We start from the raw sequence: 13,078 nt of genomic DNA on the forward strand, positions 1-13,078 counted from the left end.
CTGCTTGTAGAGGGAGAGGTTGGGACGCGGGCCAGCAGATACTCTGGTGCTTGGTGACTGTCTGGGACATATCATGGTTATAGTTGTTTTCCAAAGGACAGGGACTTTTTCCTCACCCTAGTTAAAGGCTTTAGAGTTTTTCCTGGTCAGGTCACATGCTTATCTATGGTATTGTTATGATATAAGGGAATGGTTAGTGTGAGATCATACACACACTTTCCAGGATACACTTCCACACTCCATTCCCCACGTGGCAGCCACTGGGTATAGGTGCTGAGCCAAGGCTTGATAAGCACATCAGATGCTGCCAATTAAGGTGGTTGTCAGTCAGAGTGCCAGCTTGGAGAGTCGTGAGGTTGTTGGTTGGTTGAGAAGGGTCTATCTAGCTAGGACACAGTCACACAGTGTCTTTCGCCCCCGGTCTGCCCAGCTCTGCTTTCCTGCAGTTATTTTAACGTTATGGTGAGGGTAATCACTTCCAAGCAAGAGTTGGGTTGGCTTCACTAGCTAGCTACTTTCATCTCCTTAAATTAACAGAACTGATGGGAAAGCAGTGCTTGGCAGGCTGGGGCAAAGGACAATGTATTCCGGTGTCCCCAAGCTAGCTAGCAGCCTCCTTCTTCGTTGGGGCTTTTTGGTAGTGGACATCCAATGTTGGTGCATTACCTCCACCTTCTGTACTGGTGTGGGCCAGAGACAGCGCTAGCAGCCTCATTGGCAGTGGGCGCGGAATGTAGTAACCGCAGTCTACACAAAGGTTTGGTTTGGTGGCAATGATGCCTTTTGGTTGTTTTTGAGTCTTTTATTTTGGGCATGCCTTTGATATTTTTCCTTTTTGTATATATTTATGTTTCATCCCTATCTGAACAAATTATAATGTGCTTGGGCTGGACGACCAAGAGGTCAATAGAGACAGAGCTGGCCCTAGACCAAGGTAAGGTTTCCTAGGACCAGTAGACAAGCAAGTGCAACAATATCTACAGGCTGGTTATTGGTTTCGTAACAGTAGGATAAGCATACATTAATTGAACATTCCAAATGGTACACACAATAAGCCGGTCACTTGTCTGTTCTTCTAATTCTGATTCGATGAGTTGTACACTTTTGTTCTAAACTTTGCTTTGAATGGAAATGTCACTTAATTCTAATCTTATAATTCTATTTGATGATGCAGGAGAAGGACCAAAGCCAAATCATATGTAACCAAAGCAGATAAGTGAAATAAACAAATGGCTTTGTTGTTTTCCATCTTTTTCTAGCTCCAACAGCTGGTTGTAATACTCTGCAAAGCAATGGTAGCCCATAAACAAGTCATAATCAGACATAATATTGACAAGCTTTGAGAGACACATACGTTACTCTAGTCTACTGAGTCATTCATTCAGCTTTCTTTGTGTACCCCTATCCACCTCTCACCTCCATCCGATATGGCCTCTGTCTCTCTCGCTCTCTCTCTCTCTTTCTAGTCTAGTCTAGTCTGGTGGATATTATAAATCTTTATAATCTCTCTCTCCCTATCCCAGCCCTGTCCAGCGCTCCAAGCGCCACCATGCTTGTTACATAACAGTCAGTGTCTCCATAGACAACAGTTCACATGTCCTCTTTCCTCTTTTGTACTAAAGCCTGTGTTTTAAAAAGAGGGCAGGACAAATAACATTCATTCATTGAAATGTGCTATATAAATCCCAGGTATTATTTATTATTATAATGTAAAACTTAAATCACATATACGATATCTGGCAGACACTAAAGTCCAGAGTTCATTTACATTCTACCAGACACTGGCCAGCTTATCCTATGATAACAAAACATAAAATTAACCAATGTCTAACGGACCTGGGTTCAAACACTATTTGAAATCATTTAAAATACTTCATCTGTGCTTGATTGAGTTTGGCAGGCAAATGGAACAAATAACATAGTCCCAAAACTGTAAACCCTGCCCATCGGCACTCTTAGATAAAAAGGTTGATCGGCTGTTCCCATAGGAGAACCCTTTGAAGAACCCTTTTGGTTCCAGGTAGAACCCTTCAAAGTTCCATTCGTAACCCTGTCCACAGAGGGTTCTACATGAATCCCAAAAGAGTTATACCTGTGATAGGCTGTACATTCTAGCTGCCTATTAAACCAGAGGTTGATCCCTCTGAGGATAGGCGTCACCATATAACAGCACTTAAACAGCATTTAATGCCCTAAAATGACATTCCTGGGGTGGCCGATGGCTGTAATTCAGCTATTGTCACTTTAAAGTGATAGAGATGTCTCCTCAATGATTCACTATGGCCTTGCTAATTGTCAATTTACAATGTTATGGAGATGAATGATTGATGATTGATGTCTTAATGTATTATGGTGTTGTGGTCACAGACTTCCGCAATGTCACTGTGCTGTTTGTTGCATTTTCTCCTCCAAAAAGTTAAGGTTAACAGGCTAGAGTGTATTTCGGACACGAATCCCAGACCTCACCGGACCTCGAGGATGTCTAACACACCGGGTCCTCCATCAGCCACATTTGGTTTTGCGGCTGGCTCCAGGCACAAAAACTAACATTTCTCCTCTGCCATCCCACTAGCCGTTATCATCGGCAGCTCTATGGTGAGAAACATCTTGGTTCCTGAGGCAAAAACCTTGTGCTATCCTGAGGCTCGGGTATAGAACATCAATAGGCTTCTTCCTACCGTTCTACTCCAGAACACAGGGGCTGTTGCTGTCGTAGTCCATGTAGGATCTAATGACATTAGGATTGTTAGCTCGGATCAGCTGAAATGGGATTTTATAGAACTAATTGGAACTCTGAATGACTCCAATAAACATCCAATTATTTCAGCCCCAGTGGCATCACTGAGTCATGGTAGCGGAAAAATCAGTAGGTTGCTGGCACTATAGCTCTGTTGGAGTTACTTTTGTGGATAACTTTGACCTTTTTGAAACAGAAGATATTCTACAGAGAGGATGGGGTCCATCGAATTCATTTTAGAGCCTGGACCCTGACCTTAATTTATCAACACCCCAAGTCCTGCTCAGGTAATCCCAACCAAAAAGTATCAGCATTATCATCATACTGCAGGCCCGCAACAGGTAACCATCATTGACGCTTGTTTTAACCCACATCCTTGCTCGAGGCATAGGCCCAATGGTAAAGTTTGAGAGAATATTGTATATACTAATTCAAGCTAGTCCTAGTATCATAACTTAGAATAAGACCCAGATGCAGACAGCTAGAGTCACAGATGTTTATTGACCCAAACAGGGAGCAGGCAAAAGACAGGTCAAAGGCAGGCAGAGGTCCGTAATCCAGGGCAGAGTCAAAAAAAGTACAGAACAGGCAGGCAGGCTCGGGGTCAGGACAGGCAAAATGGTCAGAACTGGGAAAACTAGGAAACTGAACTTGAGAACGCAGGGAGATGGGAAACACGGTGGTAAGACCTGACAAGACAAACAGACAACTGGCAACAGACAAACAGAGAACACAGATATAAATACACTGGGGATAATTACGAAGATGGGCGACACCTGGAGGGTGCACTAAGACATGTGAAATAGATCAGGGTGTGACACCTATGGTATTTTCAATAAAGGGGTTACCAACTGAGCATAGTATGCCTGTACTAGAGAGTCCATCTGAGGTGAAATCCCGCAGCTGCGACTTTGGGCTGATACATGTAAATGCCAGAAGCTTGACCTTGAAAATGTACTTTATTATAACTCTGGCCTCTCAAACTAACATTTAAAAACAATCTGTGTTCGACACAAATACCTAGACATACTGACCAGCTCCAATAGACAGACGTGCCATATCGCAGACCAATCCAAACTCATCTCTCAACATGTCCAGCCCACTCATTATCTCAGTATTATCTCAGTATTATCTCTTATCACGGCTAGCGCGAAGGTTGCTCACTTTTTCTGTGGCTAAACCAACTAGGCTCGTAATTTGGCAATTGTATTCGCCAAGCTACAAGCTTGGCACACCTGTATTTGGCGAGACTCTCCCATTATTCTCTGCAGATCCTCATCCTCTGTCAGGTTGGATGGGGTGCGTCAACTCCAGAGATGTTTGATCGGGTTCAAGTCCAGGCTCTGGCTGGGCCACTCAAGGACATTCAGAGACTTGTCCCGAAGCCACTCCTGCATTGTCTTGGCTGTGTGCTTAGTGTTGTTGTCCTGTTGGAAGATGAACCTTCGCCCCACGTTGCGGTCCTGAGCTCTCTGGAGGAAGTTTTCATCAAGGATCTCTCTGTACTTTGCCCCGTTCATCGTTCCTTCAATTCTGACTAGTCTACCAGTCCCTGCAGCTGAAAAAGATCCCAACAGCATGATGCTGCCACCATCATTTTAAAATTTTTAATTTTACCTTTATTTAACCAGGTAGCCTAGTTGAGAACAAGTTCTCATTTACAACTGCTACCTGGCCAAGGTAAAGCAAAGCAGTTCGAAACATACAACAACACAGAGATACACATGGAATAAACAAATATACAGTCAATAATACAGTAGAAAAAGTCTATATACAGTGTGTGCAAATGAGGTAAGATAAGGGAGATGAGGCAATAAATAGGCCATGGTAATTACAAGTAATTACAATATAGCAATTAAACACTGCAGTGATAGATGTGCAAAATATGAATGTGCAAGTAGAGATACTGAGGTGCAAAGGAGCAAGATAAATAAATAAATACAGTGTGGGGATGAGGTAGTTGGATGGGCTATTTAAAGATGGGCTATGTACAGGTGCAGTGATCTGCTCTGACAGCTGGTGCTTAAAGTTAGTGAGGGAGATATGAGTCTCCAGCTTCAGTGATTTTTGCAGTTCATTCCAGTCATTGGCAACAGAGAACTGGAAGCAAAGGCGGCCAAAGGAGGAATTGGGTTTGGGGGTGACCAGTGAAATATACCTGCTGGAGCGTGTGCTATGGGTGGGTGCTGCTATGGTGACCAGTGAGCTGAGATAAGGCGGGGATTTACCTAGCAAAGACTTGTAGATGACCTGGAGCCAGTGGATTTGGTGACAAGTATGAAGCGAGGGCTAGCCAAAGAGAGCATACAGGTCGCAGTGGTGGATAGTACATGGTGGGTAGTATGTGGCTTTGGTGACAAAACGGATGGCACTGTGATAGACTGCATCCAGAGTGTTGGAGGCTATTTTGTAAATTACATCGGCGAAATCGAGGATCGGTAGGATGGTTACCTGGGTATGTTTGGCAGCATGAGTGAAGGATGCATTGTTGCGACCGTCCAGAGTAGTGATGCTGGACTGGCGGGCAGGTGCGAGCAGCGATCGGTTGAAGAGCATGCATTTAGTTTTACTTGCATTTAAGAGCAGAGGCCATGGAAGGAGAGTTGTATGCCATTGAAGCTCGTCTGGAGGTTTGTTAACACATGCTTAACCGTAGGGATGGTGCCAGGTTTCCTCCAGGCATGACGCTTGACATTCAGGCCAAAGAGTTCAAACTTGGTTTCATCAGACCAGAGAATCTTGTTTCTCATGGGCTGAGAGTCTTTAGGTGCATTTTGGCAAACTCCAAGCGGGTTGTCATGTGCCTTTTTACAGAGTTTCTGGGGACCTTCAATGCTGAAGACATTTTTTGTCGTCCTTCCCCAGATCTGTGCCTAGACACAATGATGATCAATGGAAACAGGATGTACTTGAGCTCAATTTTGAGTCTCATAGCAAAGGGTTTGAATACCTATGTAAATAAGGTATTTATTTTTATACATTTGCAAATATTTCTAAAAAAAAATTTTGCTTTGTCATTATGGGGTATTGTGTATAGATTGAGGATGAAAAATATTTATTTTATCAATTTTAGTATAAGGCTGTAACGTAACACTATCAGAGAAACATCCATAGAAAAATGTAGCTTGGGCTAAGGCTAGACTGATTCTACGTCTGATTGGCTTGAGAAATGGATTTGCAGTTCATTCCAGTCATTGGCAACAGAGAACTGGAAGCAAAGGCGGCCAAAGGAGGAATTGGGTTTGGGGGTGACCAGTGAAATATACCTGCTCTGAAGAAATTTGACATAGTTCTTGAACTGTGTATCTCAGATTGGTGTGAATCCAGCTGCCTTCATGAAAGTAGTCAAATCCCTGAAACAGAACTCCAAAACTTATCTCAGCAAGTTATGACAGCTTCTGGTCCCATAACAGATTAGAAGGAAATCTTCTTCTTTCTAATAACTGCTTTGCCTCAGTGGGCCACCTATTTGATAGAATAGCATCTGAAAACTCTGATCCCAGTAGAGGGAGTTCTTTACTCACCCCGAGTCTGGTTGCAGAAAACGATACATTCCCAGATACACTTGATTGGAGTCCACCTGTGGTAAATTCTATTGATTGGACATGATTTGGATGGGCACACACCTGTCTAAATAAGGTCCCACAGTTGACAGTGCATGTCAGAGAAAAATCCAATCCATGAGGTTGGGACGAGTGTCTAAATGTCCTTGAGTGGCCCAGCAGGAGTTCGAATTTGAACCTGGTCGAACATCTCTGGAGAGACCTGAAAATAGCTGTGCATTGACGCTCCCCATCCAACCTGACAGAGCTTGAGAGGTTCTACAGAGAAGAATGGGAGAAACTACCTAAATACAGGTGTACCAAGCTTGTAATGCTTGTGCTCCTAGCTCCAACAATTTACATCAATACACACAAATCTAAAAGTAAAACAATGGAATTAAGAAATATATAAATTGTAGTTTGAGCAATGTTGGAGAGGCATTGACTAATATCATCCACAAGAAGACTCAATAAGCATGCCACATTCAAGAAATGTAAAACCAGGAACAGATATAGCCCTTGGTTCTCTCCAGACCTTACTGCCCTTAACCAACACAAAAACATCCTCTGGCGTTCTGCATTAGCATCGAACAGCCCCCGTGATATGCAACTTTTCAGGGTAGCTAGAAACCAATATACACAGGCAGTTAGAAAAGCCAAGGCTAGCTTTTTCAAGCAGAAATTTGCTTCCTGCTACACAAACTCAAAAAAGTTATGGGACACTGTAAAGTCCATGGAGAATAAGAACACCTCCTCCCAGCTGCCCACTGCACTGAAGATAGGAAACACTGTCACCACCGATAAATCCACTATAATTGAGAATTTCAATAAGCATTTCGCTACGGCTAGCCATGTTTTCCACCTGGCTACCCCTAGCCCGGTCAACAGCACTGCACTCCCCATAGCAACTCGCCCAAGTCTTCCCCATTTCTCCTTCTCCCAAATCCAGTCAGCTGATGTTCTGGAAGAGTTGCAAAATCTGGACACCTACAAATCAGCCGGGCTAGACAATCTGGACCCTTTCTTTCTAAAATTATCTGCCGAAATTGTTGCCATCCCTATTACTAGCCTGTTCAACCTCTCTTCCGTGTCGTCTGAGATTCCCAAAGATTGGAAAGCAGCTCCGATCATCCCCCGCTTCAAAGGGGTAACACTCTTGACCCAAACTGCTACAGACCTATATCTATCCTACCCTGCATTTCTAAGGTCTTCGAAAGCAAAGTCAACAAACAGATTACTGAGCATTTCAAATCCCACCATACCTTCTCCGCTATGCAATCTGGCTTCAGAGCTGGTCATGGGTGCACCTCAGCCACTGTCAAGGTCCTAAATGATATCTTAACTGCCATCGATAAGAAACAATACTGTGCAGCCGTATTCATTGACCTGGCCAAGGCTTTCGGCTCTGTCAATCACAACATCTTCATCGGCAGACTCGACAGCCTTGGTTTTCTCAAATGATTGCCTCGCCTGGTTCACCAACTACTTCTCTGATAGAGTTCAGTTTGTCAAATCGGAGGGCCTGTTGTCCCGTCCTCTGGCAGTCTCTATGGGGGTGCCACAGGGTTCAATTCTTGGCCCGACTTTCTTCTCTGTATACATCAATGATGTCGCTCTTGCTGCTGGTGAGTCTCTGATCCACCTCTACGCAGACGACACCATTCTGTATACTTCTGGCCCTTCTTTGGACACTGTATTAACAACCCTCCTGGCGAGCTTCAATGCCATACAACTCTCCTTCCATGGCCTCCAATTGCTCTTAAATACAAGTAAAACCGAATGCATGCTCTTCAACCGATCGCTGCATGCACCTGCCCGCCTGTCCAACATCACTACTCTGGACGGTTCTGACTTATAGAATATGTGGACAACTACAAATACCTAGGTGTCTGGTTAGACTGTAAACTCTCCTTCCAGACTCACAAAAAAACATCTCCAATCCAAAGTTAAATCTAGAAATGACTTCCTATTTCGCAATAAAGCATCCTTCACTCATGCTACCAAACATACCCTTGTAAAACTGACCATCCTACCGATCCTCGACTTCGGCGATGTATTTTACAAAATCGCCTCCAATACCCTACTCAATAAATTGGATGCAGTCTATCACAGTGCCATCCGTTTTATCACCAAAGCCCCATATACTACCCACCACTGCGACCTGTACGCTCTCGTTGGCTGGCCCTCGCTTCATACTCGTCGCCAAACCCACTGGCTCCAGGTCATCTACAAGACCCTGCAAGGTAAAGTCCCCCCTTATCTCAGCTCGCTGGTCACCATAGCAGCACCCACCTGTAGCACGCGCTCCAGCAGGTCTCTGGTCACCCCCAAAACCAATTCTTCCTTTGGCCGACTCTCCTTCCAGTTATCTGCTGCCAATGACTGGAACGAACTACAAAAATCTCTGAAACTGGAAACGCTTATCTCCCTCACTAGCTTTAAGCACCAGCTGTCAGAGCAGCTCACAGATTACTGCACCTGTACATAGCCCATCTATAATTTAGCCCAAACAACTACCTCTTTCCCTACTGTATTTATTTATTTTGCTCCTTTGCACCCCATTATTTCTATCTCTACTTTGCACATTCTTCCACTGCAAATCAACCATTCCAGTGTTTTACTTGCTATATTGTATTTACTTCGCCACCATGGCCTTTTTTTACCTTTACCTCCCTTATCTCACCTCACTTGCTCACATTGTATATAGACTTATTTTTCTACTGTATTATTGACTGTATGTTTGTTTTTCTCTATGTGTAACTCTGTATTGTTTTATGTGTCGAACTGCTTTGCTTTATCTTGGCCAGGTCGCAATTGTGAATGAGAACTTGTTCTCAACTTGCCTACCTGGTTAAATAAAGTTGAAAAAAAGAGTCTGTAATCGCTGCCAAAGTTGCTTCAACAAAGTACTGAATAAAGGTTTCTGAATACTTACGTGTAGGCCTTAAAAGCATCATTGGATATGAGTGGTAAAGTATGGTCATATTTAATTTGCTCTGTTAAAACATACATAGAAGACTCTTACCTCTCACTAGCTTTAAGCAACAGCTGTCAGAGCAGCTCACAGATCACTGCACCTGTACATAGCTCATCTGTAAATAGCCTAGCCAATCCAATCTCCCTCATCCCCATACTGTATTTATTTATTTATCTTGCTCCTTTGCACCCCAGTATCTCAACTTGCACATTCATCTTCTGCACATCCTACAATTCCAGTGTTTAATTGCTATATTGTAATTACTTTGCCACCATGGCCTATTTATTGCCTTACCTGTCTTATCCTACCTCATTTGTACATGCTGTATATAGATTTTTTCTACTGTATTATTGATTGTATGTGTAACTCTGTGTTGTTGTATGTGTCAAACTGCTTTGCTTTATCTTGGCCAGGTTGCAGTTGCAAATGAGAACTTGTTCTCAACTAGCCTATATGGTTAAATAAAAGTGGAAAAAATTATAATAATTAATTCCCTGTATCTATCGAAGTCATTCCAAAGGGTAGATTTAAGTGGGCTCTCAACAATCACTCTCACAATGGGACATTGTCAGTGACAAATATCATAGTTACGCAAGGCTTGGTTAAAAACCTGGTTGGGAGACCAAAGGATAGCTGTAGATAGATCAGTTCTCCAGTAGGAAGTGCTGCCCAACCTGGATAGGAGACCAAAGGACAGCTGTAGATAGATCAGTTCTCCAGTAGGAAGTGCTTCCCGGCCTATTGGACTGACCACCGCAATCTGGAGTACATCCGGGCAGCGAGGAGACTGAACCCTCGCCAGGCAAGGTGGGCCATGTTTTTCACTCGTTTTGTTTTCACCCTTTCTTACAGACCAGGTTCCCAGAACGTGAAGGCAGACGCACTGTCCCGGCTGTATGACACAGAGGAGCTGCCCATGGATCCCACCCCCATACTCCTGGCCTCCTGCCTGGTGGCACCGGTAGTGTGGGAGCTGAACGCGGACATTGAGCAGGCGCTATGTGCAGAACCCGCTCCCCTCCAGTGTCCCGCTTGGGATCTGTACGTTCCGTCTGCTGTCCGTGACCGGCTGATCTATTGGGCCCACACGTCACCTTCCTCTGGTCATCCAGGCATCGGGTGGAAGGTGCGCTGTCTGAGTGGGAAGTACTGGTGGCCTACTATGGCTAAGAACGTGAGGGTTTATGTTTCCTCCTGCTTGGTGTGCGCTCAGTGTAAGGCTCCTAGGCACCTGCCCAGATGTAAGCTACACCCCTTACCCGTTCCACAACGTCCATGGTCGCACCTGTCGATCGATTTCCTGACCGATCTCCCCCATCACAGGGAAACACCACGATCCTGGTTGTTGTGGATCGTTTCTCTAAGTCCTGCCATCTCCTTCCTCTGCCCGGTCTCCCTACGACCCTACAGACTGTTGAGGCCTTGTTTACGCACGTCTTCTGGCACTACGGGTGCTTGAGGATATAGTGTCTGATAGGGGTCCCCAGTTCACTTCGAGGGTCTGGAGGGCGTTCATGGAAAGTCTGTGGATCTCGATCAGCCTTACCTCGGGTTTTCACCCTGAGAGTAACGGGCAGGTGGAGAGAGTTAACCAGGATGTGGGTATGTTTCTGCGTTCTTATTGCCAGGACCGGCCTGGGGAGTGGGTGGCGTTCGTGCCCTGGGCTGAGATGGCCCAGAACTCGCTTCACCACTCCTCCACTAACCTTCCCCCTTCCAGTGCGTACTGGGGTACCAGCTGGTTATGGCTCCTTGGCATCCGAATCAGACCGATGCTCCTGCGGTGGATGACTGGTTCCGGCGTGCGGAGACATGGGTCGCCGCCCATGTTCACCTTCAGCGCGTCGTGCTGAAGGTGCCAGTGCAGACCGTCACCGCAGTGAGACCCCAGTGTTAGCACTAGGGGACCGGGTCTGGCTCTCGACCCGAAACCTGCCCCTCCACCTGCCCTCCTGGAAGCTGGGTCGTTCAAAGTCCTTTGGAGACTGAATGAGGTGTGTTACAGGTTACAGCTCCCCCCGATTACCGTATTAACCCCTCGTTCCATGTGTCTCTCCTCCGGCCAGTGATGGCTGGTCCGCTCCAGGAGTCTGAGGTGCGGGAGATTCCTCCGCCCCCTCTGGACATCGAGGCGGCCCCAGCATACGCCGATCGCTCCCTACTGGATTCGAGGCGGCGGGCGAGGGGCCTTCAGTACCTCATGGAGTGGGAGGGGTACGGTCCGGAGGAGAGATGCTGGCTTCCGGTGGAGGATGTGTTGGACCCTTCAATGCTGCATGAGTTCCACCTTCACCGTCCGGATCGCCCTGCGCCTCACCCTCCGGGTTGTCCCCGAGGCCGGTGTCGGCACGCTGCTGGAGCCGAGCGTCAATGGGGGTTGCTTCCGCCGAAGTTGGTTCCTCTCCTTGTTCGGGCGGCGTTCGGCTGTCGACGTCACCGGTCTTCTAACCATCGCCGATCCACCTTTCATTTTCCATTTGTTTCATCTTGTTTTCCTACACACCTGGTTTCAATCCCCATTATTTGTGTATACAACCCTCTGTTCCCCCCCCCCATCTCTGTGTGTGGAATTGTTTGTTGTTTCGTATGGGCACGTCTGACTGCTTTGCGCTGGGGTATGTCTACCCTTAGCTGTTTAGTGTTGTGTGTTTTGTTCACCGAAATAAACTGCTCCGTTTGCTACCCAATTCTGCTCTCCTGTTCTGACTTCCCTGCAGCCAGTTACGCACATGCTGCAGATTTGAAGATAGATTTCAAGCAAAATAATAAGCTCTTTTAAATTATTTTGATAAGGCTGGGAAGGCAGTAGCCATGTTTATGTGAACATTTTCTGACATAGCACAATGCTCTTGTCTGATTTTAATGTGAAGCTCTGACAAATTGACAAATTGCATAATGAGTGATTGGTTGTGTGAAGCAGTAAGGAGTAGTTTAATCCATCCAGTTCATTTTAATTGAGTGAACATTAGATTATGGCTGATGCATTTTAAAATTTGTGCGCTTTACATGTTAATCTCAAAATAATAGATGTTGAGTGTGAAGCAAATAATGAATACCCCACAGAGATTGGTAATAAATATATACAGTTAAAATGTAGGGTAAGACTTCCAATAAGGTTCACCTGGTAAATTAGTGTTAGAGGGAAAGAGAGAGGTAGAGATTTTAGAGGGGACAAGAAATGTTGTCGTTAATGGGGATTTAGAAGGCTTTTGTGTTGGAAAGGGTGGAAGAGTCTGAGTTGAAGGAAACAATGCAGACGAGTGAAAGTAACATAGAGAAAGTGAGTTCTGAGTAGAAAGAAAGGAAATTGAACAAATTAATGGTACTCATGGTCTATCAGTTGAAGTCAAGTGTAATGAGTTTTGACAGAATGGTGCATAATGATGTGTTATTAGTAGCTTTAAGCAAGCACTCTAATTAAGTGATAATGCACTCGCAACCTGTGTTTGGAGGATATATCGGCATGGGTGTTGTTAGGACCATTAGCACTGAGACAAAGTCTTTGAGGGCATTATCACTTTCATACAATGGGTTACCAACCAATTCAAATAATGATTGACATTTTTTCATGAACTTTATTTGGATTAATTTTTTCATACTATTTCATCCTTCCATGAGATATAGTCCCGACACACAGTACCAGTCAAAAGTTTGGACACACCTACTCATTCAAAGTGTTTTCTTTATTTTTTTAACTTATTTCTAATAAAAGTAAACACATCAAAGCTATGAAATAACACATATGGAATCATGTAGCAACAAAAAAAGTGATTGACACACAGTTTTATATTTGAGATTCTTCGAAGTAGCGATCCTTTGCCT

This window comes from Oncorhynchus tshawytscha, linkage group LG17, assembly GCF_018296145.1.
Source record: "Oncorhynchus tshawytscha isolate Ot180627B linkage group LG17, Otsh_v2.0, whole genome shotgun sequence".
Taxonomy (NCBI): Eukaryota; Metazoa; Chordata; class Actinopteri; order Salmoniformes; family Salmonidae; genus Oncorhynchus; species Oncorhynchus tshawytscha.